Below are 15,067 nucleotides of genomic sequence, written 5' to 3' on the forward strand. Positions count from 1 at the left end.
TCGGTTTTGGATGAACTGCGCACACCCACGGACCCAGGCCGGCTGCTCTCATATCATTATATTTTCTCTTGTAGTTTTGAACAGAAAAAAAAGAGCACCATCATCATCCTCTCTTTATTTTCCATTTGGTGTATGTTCATTTTATGTGTCTTTGACTTTGAACTTTAAGGTTTCAACTTCAGAGACAGTACTTATGTTGTGTGGACTCCCATTAACTGAACTAATTATAAAAAAAATAAAAATCCAGAACCTCAGAATATAGCTGGATATCGTAGACCTTAAACACACATTAAATACAAAGGTAAATTGTGACCTGACACCAAACAAACCATCAGAATTCTTGGCACCGGTCTTGGAAACGTTTAAAATGGCTGACAGAATTAATCCTCAAATTTTGATACCTTTGTCCAGTAGGTCTCCACCAAATCCTCTACAGCCCCTACTACTTAGTCTCCTCCCTTCTTTGTTTTCCACCTGGTTTTCGTTACGGTATGCTGGATATCGTAGACCTTAATCACCTCAATTTTGTCCATCTCAATTCAGCAATCTTTTAGCCCCGCACCTCATTGACTTGCCTAACAAATCAGAGCACTGATTGTACGTACGCGCTGGACACTTCCATTCACTCCCGTCGCAACAAATGTCATTCTTAAAACGACTTGATCATTTTCGCAACTCTTTAAACTGATTGACTGACTAACTGACGATGTGGGTAAGTGAATGAGACAAGGAAGAGGAGGCGAGGATGGAGAAAAATGAGAACGAGAACAAGGAAAGTGAAAAATGATAGCAGAGAGAGAGAGAGAGAGAGAGAGAGAGAGAGAGAGAGAGAGAGAGAGAGAGAGAGAGAGAGAGAGAGAGAGAGAGAGAGAGAGAGAGAGAGAGAGATGCAAAGAGGGAAAGACACAAAGAAAGATACAGAGAAAGAGAGAGAAAGAGAAGAGAGAGAGAGATAGAGACGGACAGACATACAGACAGACAGAGACAGAGATAGAGAAAAAATTAAAGACAAATACATATATGCAGACAGAGACAAAGACACAGACACACACACACAGAGAGAGAGATAGAGAGAGAGAGAGAGAGAGAGAGAGAGAGAGAGAGAGAGAGAGAGAGAGAGAGAGAGAGAGAGAGAGAGAGAGAGAGAGAGAGAGAGAGAGAGAGAGAGAGAGAGAGAGAGAGAGAGAGAGAGAGAACCATACTAATATTTAGCGAGAGGCTAAACCCTGGCCATGCTGAGATTAGGCTGAAACTAAGCTCCTTAGAATATTATTGCTCAGTGCATAAACGTTGATAGGAATGGAGGAGGAGGAGGGTGGGAGGAGGAGGAGTGTTGGGACCCAGAATATGGACAAACAGAAGACGACCATAGCAGCACAGTTAATTAATAGTGACCCCAATCAGAGGCAAATACCGAGTGGAGATATGGAAACAAGAATTGTAAATATGATAGGAGAGGGAAGGAAAGCAATTAGTCAGATATACAAAGTTGTAAACATCTGATAAGCACTAACACTACTGAGAGGTTATGGAAAATACCCAGACCCACATACAGAAAACAGATACCCAGTAGGCGTGGTCAGGAAGTGTGGATAACCATTCAAGAGGACTCTAACATGTCACGTGCGGTGTGACGGAATGCTATAAGCGAATAACTGAAAAGAGAAGTCACTGTGGGAGTGTCTTAAGAGTGAAATAACAAATAGTAGGAGAAGTAAACAATATAACATAATGAGCGAGCCAATGGTTGTTGACAGGAAGTATTGGCTACTGGTTATGTAGAAAATGAAGGCGTGTCAAAGATGTAGTTCCGCCTCAAGCAAGGAAAAATGTGACCTAGACAACAGTGATATGGGCAGACCGAGCCTTGCACTCGCTTCAAGCAGACTTGCTACTCACTCAGCTGAGAATGGCTGTTGTGATCTTAATCGTGAGTAGAAATTCGAGAATCTAAGGGAAACCGACTGTATTGTCCTGGAGATTATAATGTAGGAGATGTGTTGTAGGATTGTGAGTGGGACAGGATTGTGATTATTTGTTTGCGATGTAAAGCAAAGATAGAAAGCACTGGGTGTGGTATAATTTGGTGCTTCCGTGAAATTGTAGTAGATTATACTATAGGAATGTGTTATCAGGATGTGAGGAGAGTATTTAAATATTGTGATGTAAGCAGAGAGAAACAAACCACTGCTTGTGGAACGACGAGTGTTATTATTATTGGCAACAACTGAGCACAAATTGTAGTATTATGTTTAAAGACATGTCGTTTGTCATATGTTGTATCCATTGCTGAATATGCCAGTGTTATGATCGTCTGAGCATAGAATATTGCGTAAGGCAATTACTTTCATTTAATTTTAAATAAATGTATATTTTATTTTTCCCTTGTTTATCCCCGAACACCAGTCTCCAATAACAACTTAAGTCGGATCACGCTGCCAGGGATACGAGACGGTGAGATCATTTATGGAGTAATTAATGAGTGATAAAAGAGTTGTTTTAATACAAGCTAATGTAAATTAAATAAAAAAGTAAAAATTAAAATACAAGAAAAGAAGGGTCCAAAACTGGCGGCAGCGGTATAGGGATAAACAGGGACATGTGCTTACAGTGCTTTTGTTTAATTTACTCTGACGAGAAAATGCCTCTCATTTTTATTAAGCTTTGCTCGTTTTAAGTGGCAGAAATAATAGTGACGATTTAATTATATAATTATTGGTTCTTCCGGAGGACATGGACTTTGACGATATGGTGGTTGAAACTGGCCAGCAATTGGTGTTCTGTAGTGCAATGGGTAGCACACGCGACTCACAACCTAGAATTCATGAGTTCCTTCCCGGGCTGAGTGGAGAGGGATGGGCAGTCTCTCTCCACCCGCGCCGCGATCCACTCATCAGTGAGAGGGTGTCAGGTGACAGGCAGCGGCAGCGTCCCGCCTCTCAGGTTTGTTTGTTTTAGGATTGTTACCCCAGGATGGAGGGGAACACGGCGGGCATGCAGCCACAGAGTGACTTTATAAAGGCCTAACCCGCGTCCCCCAGGTAGGAAGTGTAGAGTATGATCTAGAGAAAATGTGAAATACTAAGAAAAGTGTGAGGTATGGATAAAAAGTCAAGAATAAAAAATAAAATAAATAAATAAATAAATAAATGAAGCATATGGACAAGTGTGAAGTATTAAAATAATGTGTGAAGTAGGAGAATCAGAGGAAGAGGAGGCCAGGGTAGTGCCCCCCTCAGTTAACTACTATAAATAACATTAAATAAGTAAATGAATAATAAATAAATAAATAAATAAATATGCACACTTGCGGTAGAAAAAACGGAAAATAAGCGAAGAACAAAACAGGGAGTAACCTTTAATATAAGAAGATGAAGGCTAAAACGAACAAGGGAGTAACCTTTAATATAATAAGATGAAGGCTATAACGAAGAAGGGAGTAACCTTTAATATAATAAGATGAAGGCTATAACGAACAAGGGAGTAACCTTTAATATAATAAGATGAAGGCTATAACGAACAAGGGAGTAACCTTTAATATAATAAGATGAAGGCTATAACGAACAAGGGAGTAACCTTTAATATAATAAATGAAGGCTATAACGAACAAGGAAGTAACCTTAAAAATAATGAAAAGAAGGCTATAACGAACAAGGAAGTAACCTTAAAAATAATGAAAAGAAGGCTATAATTAACATAACTCAAGAGTAACTTTGGTAGGCAGATCGCACTACTCATGATAATACATATGCAAAAGTGGCAGCGCTAGAAACAGGAGCGTGTGAGTTTTTAACGGATGAATTTATTAAAGAATTAGAGCTCGCAGTAAATGAATGTGAAGCGAAACCCGTGAATATTGTCTCTGTGCAAAGATACCATATTGAAAATGACGATAAAAGACAAGTTAATATGGAAGGAAAAAGAGGTTTCCAAGAGTTATTGATAACACGCGATGTAGATTCGCCGACTCCTATTGTGTTGAGTACTGATTTTTCATGCAACACGAAATAAGTTTTAAAACATGGCAACTAAATAAGGAACAAAAGAAACGAAGCTGAAAACTGATTAGATAAAGGGAAACCATGCCAATACAACCCATTATGCCAGGAAAAATATGTCTTGTATCTAGAGGTGAAGGATCTTAGCTAAATGTAGATGGAAATGAAGAATGTCTCACTGAAAATAAGGCCGTACGTTTCAAGCAGCTGAACCTTTGCAACTGCATGCATCTATTGCATGGTACATAACGCTATAGTGACGCAACTACAGGCAAGTGAAGCTTTATTTGAGCCTTGTGTTAGTAATACTCAGGTTAGAGTCTTGTGCTCAGGGATAGTTAAGTTGACCCCTTCACCTGACAATCAAAGATCTTATGTCACTGTGCCGTATTTGAATATTGAAAGTGAGTGTAAAGATAGATGATAATACAACGTTAGGATTTGTGAAGCCTGTCACTCATGAGCTATACGCTGATCTGCCACAAGTATCTAGTGTACAGACCGCTGACACAGTTAAGACAGACTTGAAGCTTGCAGAGCTTGAAGCTAGGAAGAAAAGCCTCAATCAAATTGTTGACGCTAAATTCCCAAATGAAGAGAGAGAGAATCAGGTCTTAAAGTCCTTAATAAATAAATATATAACAGTGTTTTCCACAGAACAAGAACCATTAACAGTAACGCCCTATTTTCTAGGCACCATCAAGTAAAACACTGATGAAGTGTACAGGCGTCCATATAACATTCCTATCAGTTATCATGACAGAGTAAATGAACAACTTATATCGCTCCAGCAACAGGGTGTGATTCGCCCTTCGCGATCACCCTATAATGCCCCACTTATTCCAGTGCCAAAAAAAGATGGAGTACTACGACTTTGTCTGGACTCCCGGGCACTTAACAAGACACTACGGGACGACCGGTACCCACTCCCTAATATAACCACCATACTCAATCAATTGGGAGATAGTAAGTTTTTTTCATGCCTAGACTTGAAACAGGGTTACCATCAAATCCCCCAAGATGAAATCAGCAGAGAGAAGACGGCATTTTCTTCTCCAGCAGGACATTGGGAATTTACTTCCCTCCCCTTTGGCCTTAAAACAGCCCCGTCCTGCTTCCAAAAAATAATAAACACTGTCCTTACAGGTCTATAAGGTAACAAGGTTCAGGTGTACCTTGATGACATAATTATCCTGGGCGATATATTTTCTAATCATGCAGATAACTTAGAACAAATGCCGGAACGCTTAAAGGAAGCCCAACTGACTATTAGGATGGAGAAGTGTAACTTTTTTAAGGAAAAAGTAGATTACCTGGGCCATGTCATCAGCTCAGAGGGAATAAGACCTCAATCTAGCAAGCTGGAGGCCATACAAAACATCCCGGCCCCCCAAACTGTTCATGATTTACAGTCATTTCTTAGATTGACTAATTATTATCGCAAATTTATTGCAAATTATTCACAAATTATTGCTCCTCTTCTAAAAATTTACAAAGGGAAAAAAGATATAACAAAAAAAAAAAAAAAATCCACTCATGGACAGATGAAGCAAAAATTGCGTTCTCAACCCTTAAAGATAGAATGCTTGATACAGTCACTCTAAACAAATTCCTGACTTTAACAAACCTTTCGTGTTTACTACTGACGCGTCCTACTACAATACTGGTGGAGTATTGCAACAACAGGATAATGATGATGAACTAAGACCTGTATCTTTTTTAGTAGGAAATTGAACGCGGCAGAACAGCGGTACAGTATAGTTGAACGAGAGGCTTTAACTGTAATTCATGGGTTACACGTAAACCGCCCATTATTACTGGGTTACCCTGTTGAGATCCACACGGATCACAGACCTTTAGTATGGTTGTTACAGGTAGCTAGTCCCAACGGCAGGGTAGCTAGATGGCGGACTCTCATGAGTGAGTATGGTTTCACAATCAATCATTTGCCTGGCAAGGAAAATATAGTTGCAGATTTTTTTATCAAGGATGAAGGCTCACAGGACACTGAGATTGAATTAGAAGGACACGCGCGATAATGTTTGTGGATGGGGAACAACAAAAACCGTGGAACACGTGGATAATGAGGGGCAAGGTATTGCACTAGTGCAAAAAAAGAAACAGGCGCCGAAAGATGAGAAAATAAAATATATGATATGTATGGACCTGAGTAGTGAGTGTATTGGCCACACACTTGACTGGAGTATTCAGGAGATTAGTGAGCTGCATGATGAGCAGCCAGCATATAAGTATGCTAAAAGAAGGATGCCCCATGAATGAAAATTGAGCAAAGACTCAGAGAAAAAAGGCATACTGTGAGATGCCGCCCCTGTTAGAGGTACAGGTGGAAAATGTGTTATATTGTGTTGAAGACGCCCCTGTTAGAGGTACAGGTGGAAAATGTGTTATATTGTGTTGAAGACGCCCCTGTTAGAGGTACAGGTGGAAAATGTGTTATATTGTGTTGAAGATGGGCATAATGTGAGATGCCGCCCCTGTCAGAGTTGCAGGCGGAAAATAATGTGTTTTAGTGAATCCGTACGGAGAAGCCACTAAGGTGGTGGTTCTACCCCCCAAGTATTTCCAAGGCGATAACTCTGGCTCATTCGTCGCCACTGCAGGGCACGGAGGAACCAAAGTTACGTTATGTCGGTGTAGAAAGTTCGCTTTCTGGCCTGGAATGAAACGGGATGTAGAAAATTATGTAAGGAAGTGCGTCATGGTAGTCGTTTTAAAAGTGAGTTGGGCACCCTGCTCCTTGGCGGCAATATCCAGACGTCACCGCTCCTTTTGAGAGAATACACATGGACCTTGTGGGTCCTATGGGTGTATCGAACAATGGGGTTCGATACGTAATGCCCATAGTTGATGTTTTTAAAAGGTATTTGATTACAGTACCCTTACGGAGTAAGGAAGCCCGCGAAATGGCAAGGGCGTTGTACGTGGATGTTGTTTGTGTACACGGTGTTCCTCAGACAGTTGTTACAGATCAAGTTTCAGAGTTCGTTAATTCCGTGGTACAGGAGATAAATTAGAAGCTACCTGTGCGACACGCGAATAACGGCTTACCATACAAATGGAAATGGAATAATAAAGCGCGCAAATTATACTGTTGTTAACATTTTGAGGAGAATGTTCTCGGAAATGTGTCCGTTTGGGATATAATGCTACTTATAAACATCTTGGCCTATAATGCTGCGTATTATCGCACCATAAAGGAGTCCCCATTTTATCGAGAGAGACAGAGAGAGGATTTTTAGAGATCTTCCTGTACCCTACACTATGTTAGAAAAAAATTCAGCAGCCCTGGTATGATATTGACTCCTATAAAGAGGAAATGGCTGTAATTGCAAGGAAAGTTTATGATATTGACTCCTATAAAGAGGAAATGGCTGTAATTGCAAGGAAAGTTTATGATATTGACTCCTATAAAGAGGAAATGGTTGTAATTGCAAGGAAAGTTTATGATATTTACTCCTATAAAGAGGAAATGGTTGTAATTGCAAGGAAAGTTTATGATATTGACTCCTATAAAGAGGAAATGGTTGTAATTGCAAGGAAAGTTTATGATATTGACTCCTATAAAGAGGAAATGGTTGTAATTGCAAGGAAAGTTTGTGATATTTACTCCTATGAAGAGGAAATGGATGTAATGCAAGGAAAGTTTGTGATATTTACTCCTATGAAGAGGAAATGACTGCAATTGCAAATAAAGTTTATGATAGATGCCAGGTTTACATTGAAAAAGGTAGAAAAGAAATAGAAAAGAAATACAAAGCTTCAAAATCAAAACTATCAACGTTGGAGACAGTGTTCCTCAAACGAGACCACAGAAAAAAGTAAATAAAAAGCTGCAACCTATTTTTGATGGACCCTACAGGGTAATAGAAAAGATCAGTGATAAAAATTAGGAACCTTAGGACTAGTAAGGTTTCAACGGTCCCCACAGACAGAGTAAAAGTCCTTCATGAAGACTGCATCGATGTGCAGCAATGTCCAACAATTAGGTGAGCATACCCTTTAAATCCAGAGACAGACACTGATCTATTCTTTGCATTGCTCAACCCTGAAATCACTGAGAAAAATTCTACCGAAAATGATAACTCGTAGCGGAGAGGTGACTGCTACTCGTGACGCATTAAATAATGTTCGTTCTACAACAGCAATAAACAGCTGATGCACAGGCCCTACCTTCTCAGGTTACTCCCAAACTTTCAGAGCCACCTCAGCATAGATAAGGCCTTCGCTCTTCCTCTGCGGTACAAGAGTTACCTAATGTAGTGTCAAAGCCAATACGATATAAAACAAGGATAATGTATGAGGATGAAAAAGCAATAATTAAGCGAAAATATTACGAAGTAAACCACAGATTTATTTGACTCTTTCGGTGTAAGACTCAATAACACAACAGGAGTCCCCGATACGTGCTGGCCAAAGTTTCACACCAACATACTATCTGTATTATAGTTCTCACAGACAGAGACTATAGTACTGTTTATTCTCACAGAAGATGTTTGAACTGCATTATATAAAGCACGGAATTTAACTGCTTCTTTAACTTGAAATGTTATTCAAATGTCACCTGAGTATCCAGCATAAAAGCAATATAATACACACTCTTTGATTTTGAAAATGAATTCAGTTCATTGTTGCATCATCTAAGAAAAGTTTTAGGCTATGGATGACTACTATTCAAAACAAGCTGCATGCTTCTATGAATTATAAAAATAACAATAAACGGGAAGTAATTATTTTCTTAACGATCCTTGTCTAATAACCTATTTGGTACTGCGACCCAGGCTCAAGTTGACACGATTCATGGAAAAAATAAAGTACTAGAGTCATTAACTGAGAAAGATTTAATATAGTTAAATGTTTATTATGGAAAACTCAACATCGTTAAGTAATATGCATGCCATGCAATCTGCCTTAAATAGGCTATATTCAGCTGTAGATGTATTGAGCCAAGTTGTGCGCCAATTTTCTATTGACTTTGGCATTAGGAAGAGAAAAAATCCCCTACAAGCATTGTTAAAATTTTGACTAAGCATTGAGACACACAAGTCCAGGTAGACAATATTTAAAGGTGAGTCTGCAGGCTCCCCTGCAAACAAACATAACTCCAACCATTATGTGAGTCAAACAGTTGTTAAGTACATTAGAGGAAGCCTAGGTTAGGCCTCCAGGTCTTTTGTTCCCTGCAGTTCCTGATTTTTTATTTTTAAATAGGGATGTAATAACTGTCCTCCAGGACAACGGCTTTGCACGATTCTCGTAATTTCTATTTCACCAAACCTTTACGAGGAGATCCGCCCGACACCTTTGATGTCTTTCGAATCAACTCCCTTCCATTTTCTGTGCAGAATAGCACTTACTATCTTATGTATAGTGTTTATTCAAGATATATTACCTTCGGTGAGAATAGGAAAATATACTTTCTTCTTTCTAGTATAGAACACTGTAACAAGAATAACCATATGTTACTTTGTCCTCCCACAGGCCCGGTCTATGAGGCTATATAGTCACGCAGCCTCTTGTGAATCGGCTGCTTTCTTGAATCATAAGTCAGTGATCAACCTCTGCCACACAATAGTCTTGAAAACATTTCCCCCTATGTTTATAAAAGTGGACCTGTTCACTTGCCTCCCCCATCACTCTGGCACTCACAGCAAGCAGAACTTCCTCTCGCGGCAGAGGAGAAGAAGGTTATTGAAAAGATTATCCCCTCGGTGACAGAAGGGAAAGTCCCGATAGTCCCTCAACAGGAGGTTGTTGAAAAAGTTGCCCCTTCGACGACAGAAGAAAAACTTCCTGTTGTGACACAAGAAAGGGTTATTGAGCAGAATGTCCCACAAGAAAGGGTTATTGAACAGTCTGTCCCACAAGAAAGGGTTATTGAACAGTCTGTCCCACAAGAAAGGGCTATTGAACAGGCTGCCCCTACGGCGACAGAAGAAAAGTTCCTGTTGTGACACAAGAACGGGTTATTGAACAGAATGTCCCACAAGAAAGTGTTATTGAACAGAATGTCCCACAAGAAAGTGTTATTGAACAGAATGTCCCACAAGAAAGGGTTATTGAACAGAATGCCCCACAAGAAAGGGTTATTGAACAGAATGCCCCACAAGAAAGGGTTATTGAACAGAATGTCCCACAAGAAAGGGTTATTGAACAGAATGCCCCACAAGAAAGGGTTATTGAGCAGAATGCCCCACAAGAAAGGGTTATTGAACAGAATGCCCCACAAGAAAGGGTTATTGAACAGAATGCCCCACAAGAAAGGGTTATTGAACAGAATGCCCCACAAGAAAGGGTTATTGAACAGAATGCCCCACAAGAAAGGGTTATTGAAAGGGTTGCCCCACAAGAAAGGGTTATTGAACAGAATGCCCCACAAGAAAGGGTTATTGAAATGTTTGCCCCACAAGAAAGGGTTATTGAACAGAATGCCCCACAAGAGAGGGTTACTGAACAGAATGTTTCACAAGAAAGGGTTATTGAAAGGGCTGCCCCACAAGAAAGGGCTGCCCCACAAGAAAGGGCTATTGAACAGGCTGCCCCTACGGCGACAGAAGGAAAAGTTCCTGTTGTGATAAAAAAGAAGGTTACTGAACAGGCTGCCCCTTCGGTTACAGAAGAGATTGTCACTGTTTCTAAAGAGAAAGAAGAAGTCCCTGTTGTAACAGAGGAAAAGGTTCCCGCTGTGAGAAATGAGACAGTTATTGAAAAGATTACTCCTTCCGTAACAGAAGAAAAAGTTGTCAATCAACGGAAGGTTGTTTCTTACGAAGATGCTACAGAAAATCAGGAAAATCAAGTTACTGGAGAAGAAGAAACGGACAAAACTGAATTGAGGTTTATCATCACCATACAAGAGAGAATAGTCCGTGAACAGACAGTCTCGATCATACCCGTGATGGACAAGGACGCCAACACAAGAAGGAATGGAAAAGTGGCGAAGAAACAACTGAAAAGAATAATGAAGAAGGTGGCCCGCGCCGCACGGGAAGAATTAAGCAAGGAACACAAGACAGCGGGGGAGGGACAGTAGCAGGAGAAGCTGTAACCAGTGTGAGGGAACAGGCTGCCACTCCACCAAACCGACAGCCACCACCACCAAAATGTCCCTCAACACCCAGCTGCTTGCGATGGGATCCCAAGAAAGTGTTCCATATTTTCTTGTCTTTTCTTATCTATCTATCTTACTATGGTGTACATTGTAGTATAAACACTTACACTTTGCGTCCCTTTGAAACCCGGTAAGCTCTTTCCAACAGACTGAAGCAACTCTTTTGAGATAGGAGGAGAAGGAGGAGGAGGAGGAGGGGGGGCGGAAGAGAACGCTTTGAACTAAGAAAGAAATAACAAAATAATAAAATAAATCAGAGTAAGACTAAATAAAGGAAGAGGAGGAGGAGGAGGAGAGAGAGAGAGAGAGAGAGAGAGAGAGAGAGAGAGAGAGAGAGAGAGAGAGAGAGAGAGAGAGAGAGAGAGAGAGAGAGAGAGAGAGAGAGAGAGAGAGAGAGAGAGAGAGAGAGAGAGAGAGAGAGAGAGAGAGAGAGAGAGAGAGAGAGAGAGAGAGAGAGAGAGAGAGAGAGAGAGAGAGAGAGAGAGAGAGAGAGAGAGAGAGCGAGAGAGAGAGAGAGAGAGAGAGAGAGAGAGAGAGAGAGATGGAAGAGAGAGAGAGAGAGAGAGAGAGAGAGAGAGAGAGAGAGAGAGAGAGAGAGAGAGAGAGAGAGAGAGAGAGAGAGAGAGAGAGAGAGAGAGAGAGAGAGAGAGAGAGAGAGAGAGAGAGAGAGAGAGAGAGAGAGAGAGAGAGAGAGAGAGAGAGAGAGAGAGAGAGAGAGAGAGAGAGAGAGAGAGAGAGAGAGAGAGAGAGAGAGAGAGAGAGGTCGAGACATTATATTTTTTCTTTCTATGCTTTTCTCATCAAACCTAACGATTCCTCCTCCTCCTCCTCCTTATTTTCTTTTCTTCTTTTCTCGTTTTCTAGTCTTGTTTTCTTGTTTCTTCTTATTTTTACTTTTTGCGTCGTCCTAAGATAATATAGATATCTTGTTATTGAATTTTCTGTGATTGAATATATATATCCTTTTCCTCTTCTTGTGTCATTCTGTTTACTTTCTTGGCCATTGTTTGAAGAATATCTTTATCTTGGCTCTTGGATGTTCTGAGTTTAAATATTATATCATTAGGCTCCATCATTACTAATCGGCTTATGTGTTCGGAACAAAGAGATCAGAAAATACGTGGGAATCTTACTTGACTCGCAATCATTGGTTTCGGAATTTTTTTTGTATGTTAAGGAGATTAGATAAATAAAATAAATGGAATATCAAGGTGAAAACAAAATAGAAAAAAATCTTGCAACATTCTGCTTCCACACGAAAATGATATAGAAAAAAAGATATTATAATTTATTCTTTTCCTTTCTAATGATAATAATAATAATAATAATAATAATAATAATAATAATAACAATAATAATAATAATAATAATAATAATAATAATAATAATAATAATAATAATAAATTATATAGAAAAATGATATAGAAAAATGCTATAGAAAAAAAAATGATATAGAAAAATGTAAAAATATAAAAATGATATAGAAAAATTATATATAAAAAAAGCTTTTATAATTTATGCTTTTCCTTTCTCATGATAATCTATGCATATTTTTGTTTGCTGTTTTTATAAGCGTTTACGTTTTAGCATATAGTTTATTATTCATCCGCAAGAACAATGCATAAATATTCATATCTTGAGAACTAGTGTAAACATTTTTTTTGCGTTATGATTGTTTTAGAAAAAAATACTCAATGTTTACACTTCTACGATTCACGAATTTCAATTGTTACTTTTCTTTTCTGTTTTCATTTTTTATTCTGCTGATTGGGTGCATGGGATACCTGTCTGGCTCGAGGGCCTCCTGATTTATGTAGGTCTTCAGTACGTCAGGGGAGCATCGTGTTGTGATTGGTGCTCGGGTCTGTATACTTTGGGAAGCCGGCACGTGACTGGCTTAGAGGGTTGTTTATCAGTCAATCGGAGAATATGATTGGCTGGAAACCTGTTGACGGCCATAGCAGGCTTAAGATGGTAATAGTGTCCACGTGTGTGTCTGTGTGTGTGTGTGTGTGTTTGTGTGTTTGTCTGTGTGTATGTGTGTGTGTGTGTGTGTGTGTGTGTGTGTGTGTGTGTGTGTGTGTGTGTGTGTGTTGTTCAGCTTTACGATTCTTGCTGTTTATTGCGTGTGTGTTTTTGTTTGTTTGTTTCAGATTAAGGTTTGAGAATTAAAATTTGAGATTCAGATATGTTTTCTGGTGTTAACGAAAAACCTGTCAGACATTCGTTATGACTTTATCATTGTGTTATTATATTGTTAGAAGATTCAAAGGTCAAAGATAGAAGTTAAGTTGTACGCACTTTTTTTATTATATATGAAAAGAAAACGTTGTATCACACACACACACACACACACACACACACACACACACACACACACACATTCACATATACATGACCTCACATACACCCACACACCCACACACACAGAAACATAAAGCGTGTCAGAATAATAACTATGAATCCTTGTTTTATTATATATGTATTTTTTGAACTGTTAAATGTCACGTCAGCTGGGAAAACATCCGCTTAGCATTATGATATATTAGTTAGTCTCTTGTTTTTCATAGAGAGAGAGAGAGAGAGAGAGAGAGAGAGAGAGAGAGAGAGAGAGAGAGAGAGAGAGAGAGAGAGAGAGAGAGAGAGAGAGAGAGAGAGAGAGAGAGAGAGAGAGAGAGAGAGAGAGAGAGAGAGAGAGAGAGAGAGAGAGAGAGAGAGAGAGAGAGAGAGAGAGAGAGAGAATCTCAGGTGCCGTGTGCGAGGAAGGTGATGAAGAGGAGGAGGAAGGGGAGAGAACGTGCGTGTGTGGAAGGAAGTGATAATTTTGAGAGAGAGAGAGAGAGAGAGAGAGAGAGAGAGAGAGAGAGAGAGAGAGAGAGAGAGAGAGAGCGCACATGTTCTCCTTGCATAATGGTAAATAGACTCCTGTAATCCTGTTTGCGTCTTGGGTTGATGTCTCGTCAACTGTATGAGTACCTGCTCAGCTCTGTTAACGCCTGGGCAGTACTCGCAGCTTCTAGGAAGGTAATGGTTGTTGTAGTTGTGGTCGTGCCGGTGGAGGTGGTGGTGGTGTTGGTTGAGATTAGGTTTCATTTATAAAGTTGTCGTTCTTCAAGTATTATCTTGTAATGGATGCTATTGTTTTGACGGTATTTATAGTGAGCACATCAGAAGTCAGAAGTAAATCGTAATGATACAAGATCATGGAGTTTGATATTATATTCGAGAGACATTACTGCTTCTGTTGCTTCCATAGCTTTAAACCTTACACGTTACATATATATTTCTTTCCTCATAGTATTTGTAATCTATTTTATTAATAACAAGACTGGGACATGGAAAAATGTATATGTAATTGCTTATGCTTTCATCTTCTAACTGATTTATATGAAAATATTTTTTTCTCTATATGATTGACTCGTTTTTCTACATTTCTTGTTTTTTACACCGTATTATTTTTTTCCAGCGATCTATGCAAGTATGGCTCTAAACTACATTCATTGAGTCAAACAGTTTATTTATACTGGATATTATATACCTACTTGCTTTGTCATCCCCATATTTTCTTGAAACACTACTCCCAAGAGTTTTGTCATCAGATATATAGATTATTAATGAAATGTGACTGTCTCGATCCGTAGAGTTGTATTAAATATGAAAATCATTTGTAATCATTCCACGCACTTGGGAATAGGGAGGAAAATGAAAGTGATAGATGTGTAGATAGTTGTATTTAAAGAAAGATAGGTCGGTAGATAGATAGATGGATAATAGATAGATAGATAGATAAACAGACATACACAGACAGACAGACACAGACAGAGAGACAGACAGAGCATTGAAGATAAAAGAATCTGGAAAATAATGGTGAACGATGAGAGGTGAACGAAGTTAGGAAGGAAGGAAGGAAGAGTGAGGAGACGCATCATAAGGGGGGAAG

At 39.4% G+C, this 15,067-nt stretch overlaps 1 long non-coding RNA gene across 3 annotated transcripts in view; it reads left to right on the top strand.

The window, feature by feature from the left end:
* The window catches only part of LOC126992601 (uncharacterized), a 69,526-nt gene that overhangs the window by 14,468 nt on the left and 39,991 nt on the right, over positions 1-15,067 (top strand). The gene's annotated exons all lie outside the window — the stretch shown is intronic.

The sequence above is a fragment of the Eriocheir sinensis genome, unplaced genomic scaffold (assembly GCF_024679095.1).
Source record: "Eriocheir sinensis breed Jianghai 21 unplaced genomic scaffold, ASM2467909v1 Scaffold494, whole genome shotgun sequence".
In the NCBI taxonomy this organism is placed as follows: Eukaryota; Metazoa; Arthropoda; class Malacostraca; order Decapoda; family Varunidae; genus Eriocheir; species Eriocheir sinensis.